The following is a 19,033-nucleotide window of genomic DNA, read 5'->3' as shown; positions in this document are numbered from 1 at the left end:
GACTCTTATTTCCAGTTACCAAGACTCCCACATGAAAGAGGGGAGTAAAATGTCAACATTTGCCTCAATCACCTGATTGATGCAATCACCTGACTGATCTAATTTCCTTGAGCCAGAGAATAATTCTAAATGGGAAGCCAGAGAAAAGGAATCCATGCAGCAAATTTAGTCCCTCTTAATATTACTGATATGCAGTAGCAGTTTGCTTATAATATATCTCTGAAATATCATTGCATACTCAAAGTGATTCCAAAACATTTTAGAAGTAGTTGAAAATGAGTGCCAAATCTACTTTTTTTTTTTTCCTATACTTTAGCCTCTATCTCACCCCAGATTGCTTTTTTGCACACTATAATCAAAGAGCAGAAAAAAGGAAAGAAAAAAAAAAAAAAAAAAAAAAAAAAAAAAGATTAGACTGTGAGTCTATAAGCTTTTACATAGTCCCTTTCCTTTACTAGCATCTTAGACTTTTTTTTTTTTTTTTTTCTTTATGGGTGCCTGCCTATGTCTAACCTTTTCATAGTGCTTTGTCCTCATACAAATAATCGTGAAAGCACATCAAATAATAACAGCAGGGGAATTACTATACTGCCAAAAGGTTCCCATCAAGCAGCTAGAGTGTAGTCATCATTATAATCATTTTGAGGTGTATAATGTAGTTAAACCAGCTAGCTCAGCTGCTCTGAAATCTCTGAAGCTTTTCTCCTAAGAGTAAAGGAAGATCCAAGTATGAATAACAATCTGTAAAGTGTAGCAGGAAAAAAAAAAAAAGAATCCATCAGAGTTACCGTGCGCATATATACATATATGCATATTTCCAGCTCCACAACCATTAAATAATTTTTTAAAAGGTTCAATAATTTCTATTTTTGCTTCTTTCACTTCAAGATTTTGGTTATTCTTCAAGGTAAAAATGTGGAAGATGACAAGGGGACATCTAAATCACCCTTTCTCCGTATTTTTTACTACTTCTCTTAATGCAGTTCTGTGTAGAAATGTTATAATTTAGTAGAGGATGTTAAGCATTCCAAGTGATACTCATAGTTAACTGAATTAGAGTAGCAAATTGTCTTCCTGCTTTATGCCTTGTTGCAGCCATTTCTAAAATACAGTTTTATGATTCTACCTCATTGAAACGCAGTGAGATTGAAAATATAATTTTGACTCACTCTAAAGAAGGGAAATTACTTAGAAGTTCCAAGTGTTATGTCAGTGCTGATATTACTAATGTATCTTGTATTTTGCCTCTAATTTCTAGTGTTATTTGTAGAGACAGCTGCTCTCACTTCCTGGAGACCTATTTCATATTCTTAATTCCTGCTTTGATATTAAACCTTTGTCTTTCCTTCTTGGTTCTTTTTTTTTTTTTTTTTTTTTTTTTTTTTTTTTTTTTTTTTTAACACCATCTTCAGACTACCCAGATTCCTTCCTCCAAACCTTCCTTCCTCCAAACCTCTGCTCACACTTCAGGAAACATTTTGTATCTAAAGCTATTCCACTTCTCCAGGTCTCAGACATTCTGACAAGTCTTGCAGACTTACATATGACTAATTTCCTAAAGTCCTCCATACTTCTTATTCCACACAGATGGGAAGTATGTGTTTGGGAAATGGAAGCTTTGTGCAATATGCCAGCCACACTTTAAAAATACCTGAGGTAGATTGCATTTATGCTAAGGCACTGTGAAAATGCATGGAGTTCAGATACAGCAAGTCTCAAACAGTTTTTTGTTGTTGTTGTTGTTTGTTTGTTTTTGTTTTCCATGGTAAATGCTTAGTATTTGCATATTAGGCAGGCTACAGGTATAGATATAATTCTCTCTGGGTTTTTACTACATATTTTTGACATTCCCTCCAAGTTCTAATCCAAGTGCTTAAACACATAATTGGAAGAAATACCTCGTAGAAAAATAAGCCCATAAAGCCTATGCTTCTCTGTAACGCATCTGACATGTCTGTTTCCACCTCTTGGAAGGTATTTTGGAGGCATATATTTCACATATTATACTATAGGCTGCTTACTGTTAAATGTTATCATAAGGCAATAAGCAGACTTTGTAGAAGTAGATGAATAGGCAGAAGTATAAATGAACTGCATAAGTGTATAAAATCTTATCCTTAATTTTTATTTTATTATCACAATTGACAATTTATAAAAGGTGCTGTAGCTACAAATATGCATTATAATACCACTAGCCTAGTGGAACTCAGCTTTTTCAGAAAGTATAAATCATTGATTTGCTGGAGTCATAATGGTACGTAACTTGGCTGTTCCCAGGGGGACAGTCATAGCTCTAAAATCATAATAAATACAAAAACAGCAAAGGTGTTGGGACATGCATTATTTGTGTCGTCATATAGATTGCTTGGCATTTATTATGTTGTTGTACATCTAAAAGAGGAGAGGGAGGTAAACAAGGGCACATCCTTTGATTTTGCAACTCAGAATCCTAACTTGGTTGAGTGACACTCTTCCCTGTGTGTGACCAGCAAAACTGATTTTCCAGGCAGTTTTCAAGATCATATTCTTATGTTAACTTGAGAGGTATTCATTATTTTGGATTTCTTTTTCTTCACTGGGCTCAGGGATTGATTCACCTGTCACCTGAAGAATTTAACATTACAGGCCCAAGTTTAGACCCGAATTGCCCTTCAATAGGCAATTTAGGAAAGTGGTAATATTGGGGCACAGCCAGCCTGTGACTCAGAGCTGTGACATACTGATTAGCCCTTTGGCGATGACCAGCCCTCTACAGTGACATTACAGGTAGCCCAGAGTGAGTGAGGTTCCAGGCTTTGGTGTCTCAGATAAGTGCTTATGGTTGGGGTTATGTGAGTCACATGTGCCTTGTGGAAATTAGGAATGCTTTTGTTCATTTGAATAGAAGTGGTCTGTCTCTCCAACCTCTAGACTGTTTAAGATATACCTTGAATTTCTTGACCTATTTTTTTTTTCTGCAATTCAGATTACCTTTTTTTTGAAACCTCAGCACTTTCAACTATTGGTACAGAAATGAGCGTCTCTTTTTAGAAAACCCATTAGTAACATTCCAAAATGCTCTGCTTACAAAAGCTTTCCTGTTATTCATTGAAACAAATGAATGACTTATCAGATTTCAGAATACATGTAAGGTGAGCTTTACAGATCCCATTAAATGTTGAAAGCTGTTTGCAAGGTCTGTGTGCCTGTCTTTTGCCTTCAGTTCACAGTGTGCTTTCCTTAGATCTTCAGATTTGTGAGATACACCAACAAAATAAAGAAAAAGGATTATCCTAATTTGAAATAGGTCAGTCTAAAGGTGAAATCCTAAGACTGATTATTTTAACTCTCTGGTGCTCCCAACTAAGTTCAGGAAGGTTGAGAATTTAATACAGGAAAAAATGGACTGAAGTACAGAAAAGATTAAGTGAGTGAACTGTACAATCGTGACCCCTGTATAAAATGAAAATGTTCTCTGGGCAAAATTAAGACTGCTGTTACATGTACATGTACAGATTGACTGCAGATATATACAGCAGTGTAATTTTTGTCCACTCTGACTTTTCTACTGCTTGATTAAAAGACTAGACATTTCCCCTTGAGATTCACTCCTCTGCCTAATGTGCTGTAATTGCAACAGAGTGCTTGGTACAGCAGCAACGAGCAGTATTCTGTAATAAATTTAGGTCACTGCAGAGTTCATCATGTAGTCCATGGCAACAGAAGATAAAGCACTGGTTAGTTCATCTCTAGCTTTTAGCCGCAGTGTCAGTGATTCTCCTGTCTAATGATATTAATAGAGCTAAATGTAGGCAAATTGTCCAAGTCCCAAGGTCTCTTCCTTCCTACTGTGCATGTAATATTTCAGCTACAGAAAAAAAATGTAGCATTATAACAGAAATGTGTACCAGAAGAATTCTTAGCCAAGCAAAAGACAATTGAGTTTTACCTTGGAGCATTCCTTTCATATTACCATATAATCCCTCTGATCAATATTTTTGAAATCCTTTTGTTTTTACAAAACCTTACTCCTATTTCTTATTTCTCTGGTGAAAAGCAGACACAAATTGTGCAAGGATTTCAAAAGTGCTGATTGCAGTTGCTAGGTATTTGGAATGTGTTAGGGGAGCACTTTAATACAAGAAGAGGTGTTTGTTGTTGTTGTTGTTGTTTTGTATTCTGTTTATTTACTTAAACTTGTACTTGAGAATATTTTATTCATTTAGCTTATTTGCAAAGTGGCTATTCAGATTAAATCCTAGCTGCAGGCCATTCTTTTCACTTCAAGGCTTTTCGAGTCTCCTTGCTTTACTATCTGATAAACTCAAAAACCACTGGAAGCTGATTTCTGTTCTCACACTGTAGTGCAAGTTACAGTAGGGTTGAAATACTGTATCCTGGCTTGCATAAAACTGTACGCAACTAACTTTTTCTTTATTTAGTAATGTGTTTTACTCTTTTTTTTTTTTTTCCCCCTATGATGATGCTTGTTGATTGCTATATCTCCCATGAAAAGATTGAAAGAAAATAAATTTTCAAAGCAAAGAAGCAACTCATAAAGCAGTGGGAATTAAAAACAAACAAACAAACATACAAAAACAAACAAACAACAATTTAGAACTCGGAACAATGAACTGCAGCAGAAGTTGGTTGATTTGGGGTTATTTGTTTGTTTGTTTAGTTTCAAATATCTTAGCCTTAAGTATCTCACATATTTTTTAAGAATTAAACAATTATTTTATGCAGTGCCATATAAATCTCTTGTAGTTATGAATATCAAGAAAGGTGGCAAAAGACCATCTTACAGGAACATGGAGAGAAGAAAGAAGTGATTAAATTATGTCTGAAAAATAAGGATATCAGTTGTACCAGTTTTAGCTCTTTCATTTTTGGCAAAACATGTGTACTGAGTCTACATGGTTGGGATAGATGTTGCTTCCATGGATTCCCTTCAAAACAAGTTTCTCACTTGTAATCTGTACATTCATGAACATTCATGACACCTTCTGGAATTTCCTTGCAAATCTTTTCCCATATATATTACCCAAACTGTTACTTTTAAAATTCATAGTATAATTTTTGTTTGAGTATCTAAGTTGACACTTCAAAGATGAAGTCCAGATTATTATGTGTGTGGTATTCTATGACCATTGGCTCACATGATTAAGAGTCTCTCTGCAGGTTTCTTGAATCTTCTTTAGTTCTCAAATATTTGTTATTGTTGTCTGCTTTTAGCAGAGTATTTCTGAAATGTATGGGACCTAATATTCCTTATATATAATTTATCTTTATTCTAGTGAAGTCAATGGAATTGAATGAATTTTGATCAACTGATGAACTAATCTACATTTTACACAGTTATTTCTTATGGAAAAGGGAGAAAATGCTTAAAGTACTAGAGAAGACTAGTGGATGGTTTGTGAAACAACATTTAATTCAGGTTTGTGAGACGAAAATGTTATATTGAAAGAGAAATAAAGAAAGGAATTATATTTCTGCTTATACTTTGTTTAGTGCAGAAGAGAATCTCAGAATCATTAAGGTTGAAAAATACCTCCAAGGTCATCTAGTCCAACTGTCTCCCTACCTTTTAGTGTCTCACTAATATCGCCCGCTAAACCATATCCCTAAGCACCAAATCCAACCTTTCCTTACCCACCCACAGGGACAGTGACTCCACCACCTCCCTGGCAACCCATTCCAATGCCTGACTACTCATTCTGAGAAGAAATGTCTCCAAATTTCCAACCTGAACCTCCCCTGGCACAACTTGAGGCCATTCTAGTCTTATCACTAGAGAAAAGGCTCTCCACAACTTTCTTTCAGGTAGCTGTAGAGAGCAATGAGGCCTGAGCCTCCTCTTCTCCAGGCAGAGCAACCCCAGTTCCCTCAGCTGCTCCTTGTAAGACTTGTTTTCCAAACCCATCTCCAGCTTCATAGCCATTCTCTGGACGTGTTCCAGGGCCTCAGTGTCCTTCTTGTAGTGAGGGGCCCAAAGCTGAACACATGTACTCAAGGTGGGGCCTCACCAGAGCAGAGTACAGGAGGATGATCACCTTCCTGGTCCTGCTGACTACACTATTCCAGATACAAGCCAGGATGCTGTTAGCTTTCTAGGCCACCTGGGCAACCTGACAGCTCCTGTTCAGGCGAGCATCAACCAGCACCCCCAAATCCTTTTTCCTCTGCGCAGCTTTCAAGCCACTCTCATCCAATCCTGTACCATTGCATGGGGTTGTTTTGGCCAAAGTACAGGACCTGGCACTTAGCCATATTGAATCTCATCCCATTGTCCTCTGCCCATCAACCCATCCTGCCCAGGTCTCTCTGCAGGGCCTTCCTGCCCTCTGGCAGATCGATGACTTGGTGTCGTCTGCAAACTTACTGAGGGTGCACTCAATTTCCACATCCAAGTCATCAATAAAGATATTAAAGAGGATGGGCCCCAACACCAACCCCTGGGGAACATCACAAGTGACTGGTCACCAGCTGGATTTCATTCCATTCACCACTACTCTCTGGGCCTACCCATCCAGATAGTTTTTACCCCTGCCCAGAATGTAGCTGTCCAAGCCATGGGCTGCCAGCTTCTCCAGAGAATGCTATGGGAGAGCATGTCAAAGGTCTTGTTAAATCTAGGTAGACTATGTCAACAGTCTTTCCCTCATCCACCAGGTGGGTCACCCGGTCATGAAAGGAGATGAGGTTGGTCAGGCAGGGCTTGCCTTTCATGAACCCATGCTGACTGAGCCTGGTCCCCTGGTGGTCCTGCGTATACTGCATGTTTGTATTTAGGATGACCTGCTCCATCACCTTTCCTAGCACCCAGGTCAGGCTAACAGGCCTGTCACTCCCTGGGTCCTTTTTATGACCCTTCTTATAGATGGTCATCACTTTAGCAAGTCTCCAGTCATCTGGGTCCTTTCCAAATGACCATGACCACTGATAGATGATGGAAAGCAGCTTGGCAGTCATATCTGCCAGTTCCCTCCGGAGACTTACAAAGGAAAATTTCAAAGACCTTTCAATCACCTTTCAAACCTCTTCTACAAAGTGTTTTTCTGCATTTTCCTTTACCAAATATAGCTCTGACCTGAAATTGCTGCCATATGATTATAGTAACTCTTATTTAAATGTACACTGAACTGCTTGTGGTTCCTGAGTTTGATTCTAGTTCTGTGGTATGTCAATAGCTTTGACTGAAGTTGGTGAAAGGTACTAAGATCCTGCTGAGATAATTTCAGATCACAGGCTTTCCATGTTATGTCACTTTTGTTTTCCACTTTTAAGAGTACAGTGTAACTGCTTTAATATGGCTTTTCCATTCCTACCTTATATGCTTCCCTTATCTTTCTACAGTGCTTATGATAAGATCTTTCTTTCAGGACTGATATTCCTTTCACTCCAGCTGTGCTTACAGTTCTTTTCTTAACTTTCCCCTTTTCCAGCTGTCTATGCTGTCAATTTACTCTTGTTTGCACTCACTTAGTTTTTTCCCCAAGTAAGGATATTATTACAGACCTCAAGATTTGTCTTCTGATAATCCTATCCCCAGCAGTCATGACCATTTCATTTCTGTTTGTTTTTTTTTTTTTTTTTTTTTTTTTTTTTCTGAGATTAAAAATGAAAACACAACATTCTTGTTTCAGCTGTAGTTTTATTATTAAACATCCATGATTTTCTTCAGTGCCTCCAATCTGCTGGAATTTGTTTCTAACATCAGGCAAGCAGCTTTCATGTCAGACAATAAACCTCTGCTGATCATCTGCAAGTTTCTAACTCTATCCAAGTGAATATTTAATACTTGCATGAAATTCTCCATAGAGTCTATGATTCTAGATCTTAAAATAGACATCATTTCAAGACAGTCATTCAATATAGATTTTTAGGGATACAGATTTTTTAGGGAAAATTTTACTTTCTGATGCAAGGCATTTGGCAACTAGTAAGTTGGAAACAGACTCATATGTAATGCAGTCTTTGTAAGATCCTATCATAAGAATAGAGAAGATTAATAATAAACTTTGGAATTTAATATCCTAGTGCTTTAACCACTATCATTATAGAAAAGAGATTATCATTAGACAAACAATACTGAATGAAAAGTCAATTTGTGACATTATCCTAACTGAAACAGGTAATTGATTTTTGATAGATGTTTTATTGCTGATGGAAATTATGATTTTAGGAATGAAGGAAGGAAAAGTTCACTTAAGGCAGGCAGTCTTGCAGAAAATCAACTGTGTATTTTGGATGTTTTATAGTTAAACTTTTTTTGCTGGTTTAAATTTAAATAGATTCAAACCTTTCAGAACAATGAACAAAAGATGATGATTTACCATACTCTTTTGTGTCCTAAAGAAAGTATTTTGGTCTTACATAGCTGAGATATTTCTGGAAGCCTAAGAGGATATTACTACCTGGAGGCAGCTTCCTGGTTTTCTGTTTAGAAACCTTGAAGGTGGCAAGAATCCAGCTCTCCAAACTAGCTGTCTAAAGGATATTGTATAAAGGTTCTCGTCAGACTGTGGGAAATGGGGGAAAAATTAAACACCTGATGATCAAATGTTTCTTCTGAACCTGCAGAGACTTCAAGACTTTAATATATGCCGGAATTAACTGAAATAAGTGAAATGAAGAGTAATAAACCAGTATTTGTATTCTTTTCTTTATCCCATCCTAGTGTAACTACGGCTAAAGTTCTAGTCAATATTAACATATCACACCCTAAATAACATGTAGTGGGAGCTGTCCTGTAGCAGAAGATCTGATCATTTTATCACTGGAAACTGGTAGATATGTCAAGGATTAATATACTTTTAGAATAACCTTGAATTTGGGAAATAATAGTATCCTCAGGATACTATAATATCTGTTTTTTCCAGTGTTTCTCACATGATTTTTACCAACATGTGTTTTTATTTTTCTCTGTATTTCATCTCTGCTTTCTTTTTTGACCAGTTTGCACATTTGAGCAACCAACATATGCTTAGGATTAAAACCTGAGGCTTAGTACCATGTTTGGAAGAAAAAAGAACAAATGGATCTGGAGTTTATACCTGTTAGGCAAAAAATATAGGTACCCTTAACAACAGAAGTGGATGTTGTCTGTCTCATGTCACTGGCAGGACAAGAAAGTGTCTCATTTGTTGTCTACACACTGTAAACTGATGGACCTGATGTCTGTAATCAGTCAGTAAAAGCTTCTACTAATCTAAAAATCCTGGGTTCAAGCCCCATTGCCAAATAATTTTCCATAACTTTTGCAATAAATACTGACAAATCATGATTGACACATCTCTCTATTCCTCTCTCTCCCCTGCCCTGCATAATTGCCAACTGTGTTAAACATTCCCTGCAGGCACATAAAGGAACCTACTATCAATATTTTGATGATCCATTAATGTGGGCCCTATCTGATTGAGTTTTCTGCTTGTTCACTTAGAATGTAACACTTGGTGACCTTGAAATATGAGCATTAAAGACAGGATACCTTATCTTGCTGCATGTCACTATCACCAAATAAAGCTTCTATTACGGGTGCTTTGAAATGAGCTGTTGGAAGAAAAGAGAACCTCTACTCTTAAACCTACCTTAACACAAAGTCTGTGTTATTTATTTACGATGTTACATGAATCATCTGCACTTTCCCTGATAAGCCCAGGGCTGTGTGTCTTTCATTTCAGCTGACATTTTGCTGCCATTTGCCAGGCTAAATAACTGCTGTGCAATCACACCAAGCTGATGCATGGTCATTGTTTTGCACAAAATGGATATTTAAGTCAGCTGAAAGACTGTTTTGAAGAATAGAATTTGACAAAGTAAATTTTTACTCATATAAGAGAAACCAAATAGATCTGTACCAAATGCACCTTTTGAGATAGCTAAAAGGATTTCTGCAGAGAATTTGACAAAGTATTTTACTTCTGCACATAAAGTAAGAAGTGATTAGTCTGGAACAAAAAGGATTTTTCAGGGCACAGAAAGGTTTTTCTGTGTATATAATTTGGAATTATATACATTCTTAGTCCTGACTGATGAGGTGTTTGAAACCTGTGTTTTTGTAAAGACAAATAACTGTTAGTTACATATTTTCTGTGTGTGTTAAAAAGAATTAAGTGAAATGGTGTTTTTCTTCACCTTGTATTTCTATTTTGTCCTTTCATTCTTTGCTTTGTTTGTTTGTTTGTTTGTTTTTTCTTCTTCTTTTTTTCTTTTAAACCAGAGATTTGACTCTGAATCACAATCCCAGTTCTTGATAAACCAACTGGATTGCATGATTCTTTAGCTTGCTTTATCATGCTCTGAAATGTTAGAATCACATGTTGTGTATAGAGTAATTGAGCATTTTTGTTTCTCTAACTGTAAGAAGCAGAAAATTGAACACATTTCAAGGATAAGAAGTTCTGCCTGCAGTTGTTTAGCTGCTGAGAAAATTTGCTGACAGGTTTGCTTGGATGCGTATGCTCCTATTTGAGAAAAAAAAAATGCAAGCCATACAAAAATGGACTGGAATTGTCCACAACTGACAAGCGACTTCTATTTAGAGATTTAGAGACTGCAGGTTAATAATTTATGAGGTTCTTATGCAGAACACTATGTGACTTTCATTTTCTTGTTCATGGAGCATATCAAATGCAAGGTGTTACTTGTAGGTCTGGACAGATTTTCATTTTTTTTTTTTTTTCCTTCCAATTATTCCTTAAATACCTGCTATGTTATGCAGAATAGAGGGGGGAAAGGCAAATAATTCTAGCTTGAGAAAATGTCATCATGGCATTCATCATCATTTTGTGACATTTGCTGTCCTTTTACTAAGCTCCTTGGCATTTCATGAAACCATGCCTAGACTAATTGTACTTTCATAAACTGTTGTTTTCCCTTATTATATGGTTTGAGAGTATCTTCCATGCAGGAATGTCAACACGTTTAACAAACTCTAATGACTAAAGCTTTGAACCCCCTCCTGATGTACAGTATAAAGGTTTTTACCTGTCCCCACCTCAGTATGAGACGGTTTTTAGTGACAAGACTATGGGCGCACTATACAGCTAAAACTGTTGTTTTATGGCATTGATGATGAATGAAGATGGATTGCATCCATCCAACAGTCTAGTTTCATACCCATCCCACCTCCAAGTCCCACACAAAGAAGCTATAAAAAAAGTTTCTTTTTGGGAAAAAAAAAGGCAATATCTTGCCTTTTTTATTTGTAATAAAAAATTTTATTTGCAATAAAAAAGGCAAGAAAGTGCCCCTTTCTTCTCCTGTTTGTAGTCCTCAGTTACTGTGGAAAGGTGGATCCAGCACCACATTTTCCTGGACATTTTCACCTCCCCACAGGATGTTCTCTGTTATTCAGCTCCTGTGTTACAATTTGCTGAAGCTAATGCTCCCTTGCAGAAAGCTAGCACTGGTAGGGTTTTACAGGAAATTACATGAGGAAGCATTTGGGATAAAGTATTTTGCCGAGAAAGAGGCTGAGCACAGCAACTGGTGGTGAGCCTGTAATGGCAGGGATTACCTGCAGGTTGATCTGCTGCCTCTTCCCCTACCCTAGTGGGGGATCCAGAGTACTGACATGTTGCAGGTGAAGCAGCCTTGTATATGTGAGCACCTCTTTCTGTGTGCAGGCTGGAGAAAGGCTGTGCAGATCATGGGTTGTGTTGCTATGTGTCCCATGAGTACTCCTGTGCAGGACTAGCTGGTTTTATATGGTCCTAGAGAACTTCTCAGAGGCCTGGATTTTGCTTTGGCTAAATAAAATCACTTTCCTAGATACATTTCTGTGAAAACAGGCACTTGGGGCCAGTTCTGTCAGGAAGAGTTTTACACCATAAAATTATATCCTCAGAATTTTGGCGAAAATCTCAAGATATTAATTCCTTGGGAACAGATTATGGGTGTAAAGACCAGTCTGGTAGAAGAGCTAGTCATTTGTCAGTCAAGTAAAAAGAAATGTGAGGCAAACAATCTTATGCGCTTACTATCTTGTCAAAAATAATTGGCTCATTAATCTTAGCTATATTAATTTAGTCATATTATGAAGGTCAAATGCAAGAAGATCCTTTTGGGTTCTCATCAAGTTAAACACAGCTCTCTATGTAGTTAGCAGAGTTTTTCTCTCTAAAAATAAAATTCCAATAACACTTTTAGCAATTTAATTACATACAATAATCAGGGATATACTAAGACATACAGAGTGAATGAATAGACTGCACAGACACAAGAAGAAATAAACACCATCAACACATTCCTTATGTACATCCATAAAAGGCATTTCTTGCCTATGAAAAATGAAGCTTTTATGAGAATAATATTATCAGATCACTTTATAAATACAGATCTACTTATATTATTTATGTTGATATAATCTGAGGAAAGAAAATTCAGCAAAACTAATGAATTTTTGCGCAAATACAGTTTAACTGGTTTATTGGTATTGGGCCAGATATCTCATACACTCACACCCTTATTGAATTTGGTGGACAAGACAGAATACATGATTCTCCTGTGTTCCTAATTTCTTTTCCATCATGTAGTTTACATAACTGTGGTTTGCAGGTTTCTATAGTATTTAAAAACATAGGAAAAAAAAAATCACCTAAATAAGCATTTTTTTCTCACTTGCCTTGCAGATTGTGATTATTTGGAACTGCAGGTTAACCACTGAGAGACTTGACAAAATTAAGAACATTAACATGTATTTACAGCTTTATTAATTCATTATCAAACTCCATACAATGTGTAGACATTCTTCTGACTTCACTGACTCATATAATAGCAAGGTAAAGGACCTGTAAAAAGTTTCAACACAGTAAAGGGAAATAGTTGGTATACCAGCTGCTTAGAGGACATAGTTGTCAGCCAGTACTGAAGCTTGTAGATGCAGTCATGTCATTCCTGTTTGCTAAACTTTAATTTTATGTGGTTGGTAGCAGTTTAAGTTGTCTGCAGATTCTAGTTTATGATAAGTCCTTGGTGCAGCATTTTTTCTTGTACTGGTTTTATATTTATATATTTATTTATTTATTTATTTATTTTCTAACCACATGATTTTAGACATTTTTAGTATTTCGCTAATGCTTTTTTTTTTTTTTTTTTTTTTTTTTTTTTTGTCCATTCCTAAGCAAGTTGCCAAGTTGTTCTCTAAAAAGAAATTGTTGAGGATAGATACCTCCTTACCTCATGAGACTTATTTAATTAAAGCAAATAAATTATGTTCATAGCATGTATACCAGGTATTTCAAGACTATTTTCACTTCAGGGCTTTAAGGGACTGGGATAATTAGCAGATGGAGCGGGAGCACAGGTCATGCTTCCCTCCATCCCTACAGTGGCAGGGAAGGGTACAGAGAGGACTCAGAAAGCCCACCTGATAAACAGATGGCTCAGAGGCTGGTGCCAACACAGAAATTTGTGGGTGGTTTTTTTTGTTTGTTTGTTTGTTTGTTTGTTTGTTGTTTTTTTTTTTTTTTTTTTTTTTTCAATTTTTTTGACCATGGGGCGCATTACTCAGCACCCAAACTGCTAACTGCAGATGGGTCCCACCGGTCCCAAAAGGGAAAACAGACACTAGCACAGGAGCTGGCAGGGCTCACTGAGAGGTGTTTAAACTAGGTAGGAAGCAGAATGGGGACGGGGAGGGAATAAGGCTTGTTAGAGGTGTGCCAGGGGAACAGTGTCAGTGCCAGGGTAGCAGGCAATGTCCCAACTGAAGTGCATCTACACTAATGAACGCAACATGGGTAACAAACAGGAGGAGCTGGAAGCCATTGTGCAGCAGGCAGACTATGACTTGGTTGCTATCATGGAAACGTGGTGGGACCACTCTCATGACTGGAGTGCTGCAATGACTGGCTATAGGCTCTTCAGAAGGGACAGGCAGGATGGAAGGGGTGGTGGTGTGGCTTTCTTTATTAGAGAGTGTTTTGATGTTGTGGCTGAGACTGGGAATTATAAGGTTGAATCCCTATGGGTTAGGATCAAAGGGAAGGCCAAGGCAGGCATTGTGGTGGGGGTCTATTACAGACCGCCAAACCAGGATAAGGAGACAGATGAGGAATTCTACAGGCAGCTGCAGAAGTTGTGAAATTGTCGGCTCTTGTCCTCATGGGGGACTTCAGCTTCCCAGACATATCCTGGAAATACAACACAGCTCAGAAGAAGCAGTCTAGGAGGTTTCTGGAGAGTGTGGAAAATAGTTCCCTGATGCAGCTGTCTAGTGAGCCTACCAGAGAAGGTGCCCCGCTGAACCTTCTGTTCACAAACAGAGAAGGACTGGTGGGAGATGGGGTGGTCAGGAGCTGTCTTGGGCAGAGTGACCATGAAATGGTAGAGTTCTTTTTTCTTGGCGAAGTCAGGAGGGGTGCAAGTACAACTGCTGTCTTGGACTTCCAGAGGGCCACCTTTGAGCTGTTCAGGACACTGGTTGGCAGAGTACCTTGGGAGGCAGTTCTGAAGGGCAGAGGAGTCCAGGAAGGCTGGGTGCTCTTCAAGAAGGAAATCTTAAAGGTCTGTCCCGATGTGCCCAAAGACAAACCAACATGGAAGACTGGCCTGGCTGAACAGAGAGTTGTGGCTAGAGCTTAGGAAAAAAAAGAGGGTTTTTGATCCTTGGAGAAGAGGGTTGGCCACTCAGAAAGATTATAAGGATTTTGTAAGGATGTGTAGGACAAAATTAGATAGGCCAAAGCTCATCTGGAGCTCAATCTGGCTACTGCAGCTAAAGACAACAGAAAATGTTTTTATAAATCCATTAACACAAAAAGGAGGACTAAGGAGAATCTCCATCCTTTACTGGATGCAGGGGTAACTTAGTGACGAGAGATCAGGAAAAGGCAGAGGTGCTTAATGCCTTCTTTGCCTTAGTCTTTAGCAGCAAGACCAGTTGTTCTCTGGATACCCAGTACCCTGAGATGGTGGAAGGGGATGGGGAGCAGAATGTGGCCCTCACAATCCACAAAGAAATGGTTGGTGACCTGCTACGGCACTTGGATGTACTTAAGTCAATGGGGCTGAAGGGATCCACCCAAGGGTACTGTGAGAACTGGCGGAAGAGCTGGCCAAGCCACTTTCCATCATTTATCAGCAGTCCTGGCTATCAGGGGAGGTCCCAGTTGACTGGCGGCTAGCAAACGTGATGCCCATCTACAAGAAGGGCCAGAGGGTAGACCCAGGGAACTATAGGCCTGTCAGTTTGACCTCAGTGCCAGGGAATCTCATGGAGCAGATTATCTTGAGTGACATCAAGCGACACTAGCAGGGCAACTACAAGGGCGCCTCACTACAAGAAGGACATGGAGGTACTCAAACAAGTCCGGAGAAGGGCAACAAAGCTGGAGAGGGGTCTGGAGAATAAGTCTTATGAGGAGTGGCTGAGGGAGCTGGGATTGTTCAGCCTGGAAAAGAGAAGGCTCAGGATCAACCTTATCACACTGTATAGTTACCTTAAAGGAGGCTGTAGCAAGGTGGGGGTTGGTCTATTCTCCCATGTGCCTGGTGATAGGACGAGGGGGAATAGGCTAAAGTTGGACCAGGGGAGGTTTAGGTTGGATATTAGGAAGAACTTCTTTACCGAAAGGGTTGTTAGACATTGGAATAGGCTGCCCAGGGAAGTGGTGGAGTCACCATCCCTGGATGTCTTTAAAAGTTGTTTAGATGTAGAGCTTAGTGATATGGTTTAGTGGAGGACGTGTTAGTGTTAGGTCAGAAGTTGGACTAAGTGATCTTGGAGGTCTCTTCCAACCTAGATGATTCTGTGATTCTGTGAAAATATGTAATTTTGTGTACAGTTTTCAAAATCTAAGTCAGTCACATGCAGTTTCAGAAATCTCAGCCCATCTGGACTTTTATTCTAGCACATTTTCCTGGTATGATTTCTTGAACTTCTCTTTCCACTTTCAGTGGCCATTTATATGGTGTACGTATAAGTTAGGAACCCTGTAACCTTCCACTCTGGATAACACAAGCAAGTAAAGACAAACAGGAGTGGCCAAGAAGGAATATAATATTAGGAAAAATGTGCGTGCTTGGGTCATGAGATAATGCTTGGTTCAGGGTGACCATGACTGCATTCTACAGGAAGTGCCACTGAGCTGTAAAATCCCACACTTGTGTAGAAATACCTGAAGTTCTCCAAAACTGCTGATTCTTTGAGGCAAGTAAATAGAAAGAGATTGTCCAGGATAATTTTTAAAGGCTCCTCTCATACATTTTTCTTAAGTATCTAAGAACTAAACCTTGCCTGTTTATTGTCTGTACTGCAACTGAATCTTAATTAATTTTTCATTGGTTTTCTCTGACAGGTTTTTGAACCATTGTTACTTTATTGTTTTGGCATATTTAGTTCCCCAGATGCTGCAAGCCATTATATTATCTTCATTGTTTTGTATCTTCTTCACAGTTCTTCATATCATTACAGACATTCAAACTTATCCAGCTAAACACATGTGTGAAGAGCTGTCAGGAAGAGCCTGCAGGAATTAAACTGTGGTGTGTCTCAGGCTTGTGAACAGAAGAGAAAACTTGTAGAGCCACTTTGTCCAGTCAGTGGATTCTCTCCTCTTTATCTCTCTTCCAATAAATCTTTACATACATATTTCTCCTTGGTATAAATTGTAAATCTACAGAATTTGTCTAACTTTAAAATTAGACAAATTTAAAGTTTTAAAGATAAAGTCTTTGCTTTATCCACATCAGCAGAGGCCTAGGAGAACTGAAATGTGGTTTTAAAGCTATAGTTACTTCCTCTTAGTATGCAGATGGCTATTTCTGAAATATGATATTTTTTATTTATTTTATTTTATTTTATTTTATTTTATTTTATTTTATTTTATTTTATTTTATTTTATTTTATTTTATTTTATTTTATTTTATTTTATATTTTATTTTATTTTATTTTATTTTATTTTATATTTTATTTTATTTTATTTTATTTTATTTTATTTTATTTTTGTCAAGAATCTGAAATGTTGCCAACTGTCACTTACAGGTAATTATCTACGTGTGTTCTTTTTTCATCTCATATATACGATATATAAGGCTTAGTCTTATACAGTCTTTTCCTCCCCCATTCCCCTTGTGTTTTGGTTTGTTTTGGTTTTTGTTTGTTTGGTTGGTTTGTTTTGTTTGTTTGTTAGTTTTGTTATGTATATAGGATGAGATGCAGGGTGTGCTGCTTCTGTGCAGTTACTTTTAAATTAGATTGGTACCCTGTCATAATATTTCTGTGCAGTGCTGTGTGTTTTTTAAAACAGAATACTATTGCTGAATATAAGGCCATGCATTGCACATGGCTATATCTTAGAAGTCAAGGAAATCCAAGGGACATCTATAAATATATTTCCTCACCACAGTCTGCAGGTCTCTGGGAGGACAAAAATAAAATAAAATAAAAAATAAAAAGTGACTCTTCCATTTCTTTTCATTGCTGCTTCTTTCTAGTTTTCTTACTTTCAGATAAGATGCTGCAACCTAGCCTATTCTTTTTCTGGAAGTCAGTCTCAAACGCACTTTGAGAAGTGAGCTCACAGCCGTGCAGAGTCTGTCTCGTTGCACTCTAGATTAACTCTTCTACTCCTTTGGGTGCCAGGGGAGCATGTGTTCTGAATAAACATGACAACACAAAATTAATCCCATTTCTACAGCTTTAACCTGTTTTTACAATTTAATATTCTGACATGACAAATGTACTGTCGCCTGAAACATGTGCTCTGTTTAAGCAAAATGCTGGTGTAAAGTGTCCTGTTGGGAGTGATAATAAGACTTGTAGCCTTTACATCATCTGTTTCTTAACTTAGGGTTGTGATTTTGCTGTGCAGTCAGTATAATTCTTTTTTTTTTTTTTTTTTTATGGGAAATTTAGAGGGGCTATGTGAATGCTGTAGTCAATGATCCTTATTAAGCTAGTAGATTAACTTGGAATAGAAGAAGAGTATAAAATAATTGTAGGAGTAAAATTTACAGAAAGGAACATTTGATGTTGCATGCCCTCAGTTTTTCTACATCTAGCAAAACTACAGCCAGCTTTCAAATAATGGCTTTAATTTAGGATTCTTCCTGCATATTTTGCCATTCTAGTTGGGCAGTTTCTCATAATTGTTAACCCTGCAGCAGTTTCTAATCAGTCATAGATTACTAAAAAAAAAAAAAAAAAAAAAAAAATTCTGAAAATCATGTCTCATATGGATCTCTCTATCTCTCTCTCTCTATATATATATATACATACATTTCCTGTACAAATGCAGTGACTTAAATACATTTAAATTTTTCTATCACAGCTCTTTGAGGTTTAATTCTCTTACACTTCTTCATAAACAGATATAGCCTGCCCACCCTTCCATTGAGTATGAACTGGCTCAAACCACTATAAAATCAAGTTGGGAAAAAATGCTATTTATTACAAGTAGTCTTCATTCTACACATCATTTATGGAAAAAAAAAGTGCACAAAAAGGAAATTTATTGTGTTGTCTTTCTGTTAGATATGTTAAATGATGTAGTGAAATGTATTTCTACCATTGTAAATTCCCAGCTTATATTTTCTGGAAAATGTTGAAGCACATCTTGCCTCAGTCTGTAAGACTATCAAAGCATTGATCACGTCACTGACAGTTTTACTCTAATTATATATTTGTGATGTGCTGTGATATAAAAGCCATTCTTCTGTCTTTTTGTTTGTGGAGAACTGAAGAAATACATTTAATTCCTCATAAATTCCAATTAATGCCCAATTTAATAGATTGCTTTGTGGTTGTTTAGGTATGTGTATGATTCAAGGGACAGGGCACTATAAAAGTAACTTAGCTTCTGTTCCTATTAATTGTCATGAATACATATAATATCTAGTTGCACTTCCAAAAACTGAGCTGAAGCACTCTCATTCAGTAAAAAGTTTCTGAAACTTTCATCAAACGTTGTGATAACACCAATATCCTCAACAAATTCTGCCTGTTCTAAATTTCCTTTCTACTTCAAATAGAGATCAGAATACTTCCTTCCCATCAAAACACAAAGGTGTGCTTTTGTGGGGTGAAGGGACTGCAGTAGTATAT

Source organism: Aythya fuligula, chromosome Z (genome assembly GCF_009819795.1).
Source record: "Aythya fuligula isolate bAytFul2 chromosome Z, bAytFul2.pri, whole genome shotgun sequence".
In the NCBI taxonomy this organism is placed as follows: Eukaryota; Metazoa; Chordata; class Aves; order Anseriformes; family Anatidae; genus Aythya; species Aythya fuligula.
The sequence above is the reverse complement of the archived record's forward strand: the minus strand, read 5'-3'. Positions refer to the sequence as shown.